This window comes from Monodon monoceros, unplaced genomic scaffold (assembly GCF_005190385.1).
Source record: "Monodon monoceros isolate NGI ecotype Baffin Bay Population unplaced genomic scaffold, NGI_Narwhal_1 Super_Scaffold_3, whole genome shotgun sequence".
In the NCBI taxonomy this organism is placed as follows: Eukaryota; Metazoa; Chordata; class Mammalia; order Artiodactyla; family Monodontidae; genus Monodon; species Monodon monoceros.
Genome location: NW_021703780.1, coordinates 5,895,082 through 5,902,763, shown reverse-complemented (window position 1 = coordinate 5,902,763; position 7,682 = coordinate 5,895,082). Strand labels below are relative to the sequence as shown.

Here is a 7,682-nt window from a genome sequence, read left to right as displayed (position 1 = left end):
ACACACACACACACACACACACACACACACACACACACACACACACAAAATCCCTTGACTCTAAAAGGCAGGCCAGAAGGAAAGGTTTCCATTTTATTTACTAAATCATGTGCAAACTGATATCGTACTTTGCCCAAATAGGAGAAGATGTGATCTCTTTAAGGTAAAAGCATCACCATTTAACCGCCAAACTGCTCTTAAAAGAAAAAATCGTAATTTCTAGTTAACTGAGGAACATTTGCAACTTGACATGCAGGTAACAAACTGTTCACAGTATATTACGTTCCAGATTATGTGGAATAAAACATGATAAAGATTCTGTTATAAAAATTACCACTAACCCCACATACACGGCCCAAACAAAACGTAACCTAGAACAACTCCTCAATTTGAACTAGAAAATTCATGAAATACACAAAATGAAAAGAATTGGGAGGACTTCCCTGGTGGTGCAGTGGTTAAGAATCCACCTGCCAATGCAGGGGACACAGGTTCAAGCCCTTGTCCGGGAAGATCCCACATGCCACGGAGCAACTGAGCCCATGCGCCAGCACTACTGAGCCTGAGCGCCACAATTACTGAGCTTGCGTGCTAGAGCCCACAAGCCACAACTACTGAAGCCCGTGTGCCACAACTACTGAAGCCTGCGCACTAGAGCCCATGAGCCACAACTACTGAAGCCCATGAGCCACAACTACTGAGCCTGCGTGCTAGAGCCCGCGAGCCACAACTACTGAAGCCCACGTGCCTAGAGCCCATGCTCCGCAACAAGAGAAGCCACCACAGTGAGAAGCCTGCGCGCCGAAATGAAGAGTAGCCCCCGCTGGCCGCAACTAGAGAAAGCCTGTGTGCTGCAACAAAGACCAAATGCCGCCAAAAATAAATAATTAATTAATTTTAAAAAAAGAATTGGGGAGAGAGAATTTTAAAATATGTAACAGAATCACATAGGTCCTTTTGGTCTATGGACCAAACAGCACTTCTCAGGAGGGCCCTCTTTGTGAGACGGACTTCAATTGAGTGGGATCTACAACGTCTCTCAAAGGTGGGGGGGATTTCTTGCTAGAATTCTCCCTAGCCCTTTCTACAGAGGGCAGGAGAACAAACCCTTCGTGGACACACACACACACACACACACACACACATACACACACACATTTTAAAACTCATCTCCGAAGGAGCTCAGTGGCTCTCTGCTCCCCAATTAGCACCGGCAGAGCTAAGCTGGAGATGAAAGGCCCTGCTGCCCTGGCCTTCTCAAGTTCCTAGGCCCTTGAGCGCCTCATTCTCTGGGTGTGTCACATTCCACCTCTTGAGGTACTTCCACGTGGCCAAAAAGAAAAAAAAAAAAAGGTAAACACTCAGGTAATGCATTTGGTCACATATTGTAATTCAGCTGTAAAACCAGAGTTAAATTAATTAAAAAGGCCCCAACACTACTTTCTCTAATATGCTTTATAGTTATTTGGCAACTCCTGGGTTTTATTGGTGAGTATATATTTTTTTTCTTTTTTCATTTCTTTCAGGAGATATGAAAAAGTCATTAAAAAAAAAAAAGGAAAACCTGAAAATTTAAACATCTCTATTTTTAAAAAAAATCTCATGCCATACTACCTTGAAGACACTGGGGAGAACGATAAAGTCTCCACGTATACCCTAACACTGGGTTACTTCTCTACTGTTCATTGAGGAGCTAACCCTGGGGAACCTTCTCTTAGGATAACAGGAATAATGTGCAATCAGATAATAGGTGGCTCCATTACTAATCACAGAGCTAAAGAAAGCTGGCAGTACATCCTGCTAGTACCCTCCTGCAAAGCCCCTGAAAACTCCCTATTGTTCAGCCAGTTAGGGAATGTACACGTTATAGCTGGCTCATAATGTATCTGCACACCAGAGTCGCTGTGTGTACATCTGCAAGAGAGACGTAATAGGAACGTCCACATTTAGAAGATGAAAGCCACAGAAAAAGCAATCTCATGTGATTTTTGCAGTCTAACTTGCTCAGTTTATTTCTTCCATAATCATGTTCCTAATGAGAGAATCAAGCTATAAGTAAAGTCCTAGGAGTTTATAATCATGATGCTTTTTATACAGCCAAAAGGCCCTTTCCATTGCTTATACCCAAAGAGGTCTGTGGTGAAACAGACCACCACTGTGGTGGTGACTTCTTTCTACCCACTGTCCACGTGTCCTGGACTCAGGCGAGAGCGTCACAGGATGGTTCTCTCCACCCGGCAGCCCCATGGCCAACGAGTAGGCACAGGACTGCAGCGCACTCACTCCTGCCACCTCCTCCAACTTGCGCCAAGTATTAAATCTCAGGCCATACAAATGTCACGTCCCCGTGGCGTGCAACTTTTATGCAGACCTAAAGCTATGACCAAAACCAGTTCTTGGCTACATGACTCCCGAGCCGGCACGTCCCACGCACTCTGAAGCCAGCCCTCTCCGTGGACTCCCGCTCGGGGGCTGGTCTGCAGATCATATGACAGCTGGAATCCCTCGGACACAAGCAGGCATTGTCCACTTTTCCTTGAAATCTCAAAATCCTGGATAAGACCAGCAATCAAGTAACACTTCAGTCCTCCAACAACCTTAAATCAATTGACCAAATTCTTCTCTTTGGGTTTCAACCTCTCCCTTTACAAATAAAGCGATGATGTCCAATAAAAGCCATTTTCGTCAGCTTTTGAAGCAGACCCACAGCACTTACTTTAAATAAAAGGTTAGGACTACGTGACTGGGGGAAAGCATTTAAACAAACAATGAACGTTATGGACAGAGCTGCTAATAACTGCCCCACAATTTCTGTGGTGCCTTCAGAGTGCTCTGGGGGCGTCAGAGCATTAACTGAACGCTCCCTTCCTTCTTCACGGCTGGCCTCCAGACCCACAGATGACTCATGGAGGCTGAGCTCCGGGCAGCCAGCAGCTGCTCAAACCCAGGCCTGGATGCTTCCCTCCCTACTCCTCCAGCCCCACCATCCCAACCTCTCAACAGGTGTCGCTGAGGCCAGCCCACTGGTGGATGCCATAAGCACATCATCTCAACCGAGCCGAGCAAGAAGCTGCAGGTCCTCACAGGCCGTGACACAGAAGGAGGCCAAGCCCTTCCACCCTCCACCATGCCCCTTCCCTCCAGCAAGCCCTCTCTGCGCTGTCCACACTCCAAAAAGCCAGCACGAGACCCGCTCCTTTATTCCTGGGAAGTAGTAGGTTTTATTACTTTTCCTTCTGCTGTGAGCGTCTAACATCCAGAGAACTAATTCTTATTTCTCATATGCAATTCATATAGATTTCCCTTCCCTGACAGAGTCACAAACATCTCACCATAAGAGAATACTTTCCACCTTCAGCATGGCAATCAGGAGGTATATAGTTTCCATGGATACCCAGAAGACCAAATTTCAAAACTAATTACATTTTCAAAAGGAACAATTTCTCTTAGTAAAAAACAAACAAACAAAACCAAAACACAAAACCTATTTGATTCAGGAGCAAGAAAGTCTATACCAACCATTTTATTTGTTAACTATGCATTACAGCAAATCTAAGTGTACAAAAAGCTTAAATTTAGTACTATTCGAAGCTAGTATGTATTTAAAATATGTGTATGAGTATGATTATTAAAACTTAGGCCTAGCAATGCTCTATGCTTAAGCAGATAAAATTAAAATTTTACAGCTTGTGAATTTTAGTAGCTTGAGAACTACTAGTATGTAACAGCTACCCTGGGAAGTTTTCAACTCTGGGATTTCCATGAAAATGTCCAAAAATACTTACTGATGCCAAGGGAGATTTTTGGTGTACCACCACAGAGTCCCGCAGGGGTCTCCATCTATAAAATGGAGCTACTGAGAATACAATTAACAAGAAACCTAAAAATATATAATCATCTCTGCCAAGTGAGCACATTTAATTTTTCAAGTTAGGATGAGCCCTCCTGCCAAAGAAGCCACACGGACGCTCCTCCAGGTGACACGTTCAATTCTGGGCACAGACATTATTTGTGAAAGAATACACACTAAAACAAAGGCAAACTCATAAACACAGGCCAAGTGATCTCTGAAGTCCCTTCCAGCTCTAAATCCTATGGTTCTTAGAATGAGCCTATAGTTGGGATGAGGGGGGAAAAAAAACACTCCTTCCTTCCATTTGTCATCTGATGGCTTAAGATTAAATTTTTTTAATATTTAAGTTTTCTGAGGCCTCCCTTACACTCAGAACTCCTTTTCTACAGAGACTCCGTCTCCCAGGGTATCTATGACTTCTATGGTACCCACCAGATAGAGGGTCTTCTGTAGCCCCTGCTTTAAAAACTCCGTGACAGGACTTCCCTGGTGGCACCACGGTTAAGAATCCACCTGCCAACGCAGGGGACACGGGTTCGAGCCCTGGTCCGGGAAGATCCCACATGCCGTGCAGCAATGAGCCCATGCGCCACAACTACTGAAGCCCATGCGCCTAGAGCCCGTGCTCCGCAACAAGGGAAGCCACCGCAATGAGAAGCCTGCGCACCACAGCAAAGAGGAGCCCCCGCTCGCCACAACTAGAGAAAGCCTGTGCGCAGCAATGAAGACCCAACGCAGCCAAACAAAACAACCTCCATGACATTCTGTGTATTATTTCAATTAAAAATATGAAAGAACAATTCACATTAGGAATACAGAAAAACGACCCTCGTACCCTCATGATGGTATTTGGACACCATTTGAACCTGTTAATGCATCACTTTTTTTTCCTGCAAATCTGGTCAAAATAAATAATATTTTGGTATGTACCTGGACCCACTGGAAGTTTGATTCTAATGCTTCACGTTAGCTCATAAAGCAGCTGCACATCACTGAGGAGAGTTGTGGGGGAAGTATCGAGACGTTATAAAACTCCTGGGTGTAAATCACTATAAAGTATCTTTCTAACTTGCCCCTCTCCTTAAGCAGAGCATGGTGAATCAACATATGATTAACCTAACCTTTCTGGGCGATGACTCAGGATCACTACAATGAACAACTATTACACAAGGTGCCTTCGGAAACTAGTGTCATAACCCTCCCGCTTCAGTTTTGCTCCTATGCCACATGGGCCTCAGTCAGCCATGCTTTTTTTTTTTTAACTGAAATTTGTATTCCAGAGACGCACTGAGAGCATGTGGATATACACGCAGTTGTAAGAACCAACAAAGAAGGCCCCTCTGTTCGTGCTGTCTGCGCTCTCCCGTCTTGTCCCCGGACATCCCTTCTTGCTGCTCTCAGTGCGTCTCCTTCTGATGGCTCTTCTCCACCCTCAACCACCAACTTTGGCCTCTAATTTCTTGTGGACTGGAAAATGGGAGACGAGGTGGTCAGGGCCGTATCTACAGTGAGAATAAATAGTGGTAAAGTGTGGGCCCAAAGGACCATCACGAACCAAGGGTAAGAGTGTCGGCCCCGGACCTCCTCCGCCTGCCCGGCTTCCGAAAGCTTTAGCTTGCATTCCCCCTCCGCCACCCCGCTGGTTCTCCCTCACGCCCAGGCTAAAGATTCTGGACCTCAGAATGCCAAATAAGTGACCTCCACAGAAGTGATATATTACTTTTGAGTCAACTGAATACTAGCTAAGCAACTGCTGTTTCCATAACTGGTAATTGGTACTCTGGCAGTACCCAGTGTCTTACTCTGAACATTACCAAGCATTGTTAATAGCCTGAAATGAAAACACAGCGCCTAAAAAAATATTTTAATTTTTTTTCCTGGACTCACTGATATTTTTAAGGAAGTTTTAACTTTGTACTACTTGGAACAATTCAATTATATAAGTTAAAGGAGTAAAGTTCTAAAAAAGATACGATAAAGAGCGTAATGAATGTGTTTCAGAGACTTCAGTAAATAAGAAAGCTGTCACTTTGTTCTTCTACTGCATTAGGAACTTCTCAAACAAAGAGGCTTGATGGAGGCAGACAGAAAGGGGCTTATCAGCTTAAGAAACGGGAAGGATGGTACAATTAACTGTCACACGGTCAGATATAATTCACTCTGACGAGGCCAATGAAAGACAACAAGGCAGTGAAGGTCCCCATCTTGTTTCTTTACATAATACCCAAACACCCCAGAGTGGCAAACCACCTTTTCTTTAAGGGCTATCAGTACATGTGGCCTGAGAAGAAAAGCAATAGCCTTTGGAGGGAGGGGGGAAGGAAGGAAAAGAAAAGAAGAGCAGGAAAGGGAAGAAGTCTCTTATCTGAACCGCAAATGCCTCGGGCAGCTCACTCACTCCAAGCTGAGGTGCTGTATCCTAGGTATTCCTGGGGAAAAAGAAAAAAAAACAAAAAACAACTGCATTTCTTTCTCAGTACAGTCTCCTTTCCGCTCCACAGACCCAGCCCTGCCAAGGGGAAAACGGCTGCGCTCAGCTCTGCGGACTCCGAGCTGATGCTCTGCCCTGGCAAGGCGAAGGTGAAGTGTTGTAAACGCGTGAGGACAGCTCGGGGAGGATGCGGCGGAGGAAACGCGAAAGCCACTTCTCCACCGGTCACCGACAGTACAGGCTACGGGGCAGAGCTCACCCTCACAGGGTTAAAAGATGCTCCAAAACAAGCAGTGTAGAACCCCGGGGACCATAAAATGCGAAACGCGTGTGGTGTGAGAGATACTAAGAAAAACAAGGGTTCTATTCTAAAACAGATGTACAAAGAGAATTCAGTCTCTCCTCACGTGAGGATACAGTTTCTTGAGTTTTCACAGTGCCAGACAGACTAGGATCAGAAACATGCTTCAAACAGTGTAAAGATGGAAAGAAAAAAAGCCTCCTGCCTCCTCCCTCCAAAAAAGAAAAAAGAAAGCAGCAACACACCAGAAATAGCCTGAGCCTGCTTCTAAGCACGGGGCTCTGTGCATCAGGAGAGGCTCCCCTGCAGTGTGTGTTATAGTGAGCTCCAGCGTGACTATATATGGTATGTTTACGGAGGGATTAGACACAAACACCACGCAGAACTTACGTCAGACCAGAGCTGGCTTTTAAAGAGCTCAGTTTCTCCAAGTTGACGGCCACAAGACACCCCTAAGTCCGAGCAAACTGCAGATGCTTTACAAAGCAACATCTCATGACTCAGGGGCACTTGGGGCGCAAGGACTCCCCCGCGCTGCCCTCCACACCCCCACCCCGACCTCTCCCCCCCACCTCCCCCCCTACCCCCCATGCAGGCCGTCCACCCTGCAGTCCCGCAGAGGCATAAATGCACACTCAAGAATGTCTCTGTTGAATGGGGCCTATGTTACATGACTAAGGGCACAGACATGGATTTCTCCAGAAACAGCTGGCAAGGCTGAGGCCTCTTGCACAGGCTCCTCATTGCCACAAAGTATTTTCATCACATCAAATGTCCTGCCAGAGAGAGGGAGAGCCAGACACTGAAGTGGGGAGGGGGCGGGGGAGCAGGGGATAATGTGAAGATGTCTGAAAGTCCTGGGAGAGGAGCAGGGGAATAGAGGAGGTCAGAGGGGGAGAGCGGGAGGGCCAGAGAGAGGGAGAGGGACAGAGGAGGGGGACAGAGAGAGAGGGAGAGGGCCAGAGGAGAGGGAGAGGGCCAGAGGAGAGGGAGAGGGCCAGAGAGAGAGTGACAGAGGAGAGGGCCAGAGAGAGAGGGACAGAGGAGAGGGAGAGGGCCAGAGGAGAGGGCCAGAGGAGAGGGAGAGGGCAAGAGAG

General features: G+C 46.4%; 1 protein-coding gene across 9 annotated transcripts in view; it reads right to left on the bottom strand.

Moving 5' to 3' along the window:
• RREB1 (ras responsive element binding protein 1) overlaps positions 1-7,682 on the bottom strand; it is a 177,781-nt gene that overhangs the window by 95,703 nt on the left and 74,396 nt on the right. Inside the window, exon 1 of one of the 9 annotated variants that reach the window (XM_029242691.1) lies at positions 6,252-6,268. The exons of the other annotated variants lie outside the window; for them this stretch is intronic. The gene's annotated coding sequence lies outside the window, so the exon portion shown is untranslated. Of the gene's footprint in view, positions 1-6,251; positions 6,269-7,682 lie in introns of those variants that run through there. 9 annotated transcript variants of the gene reach the window in all.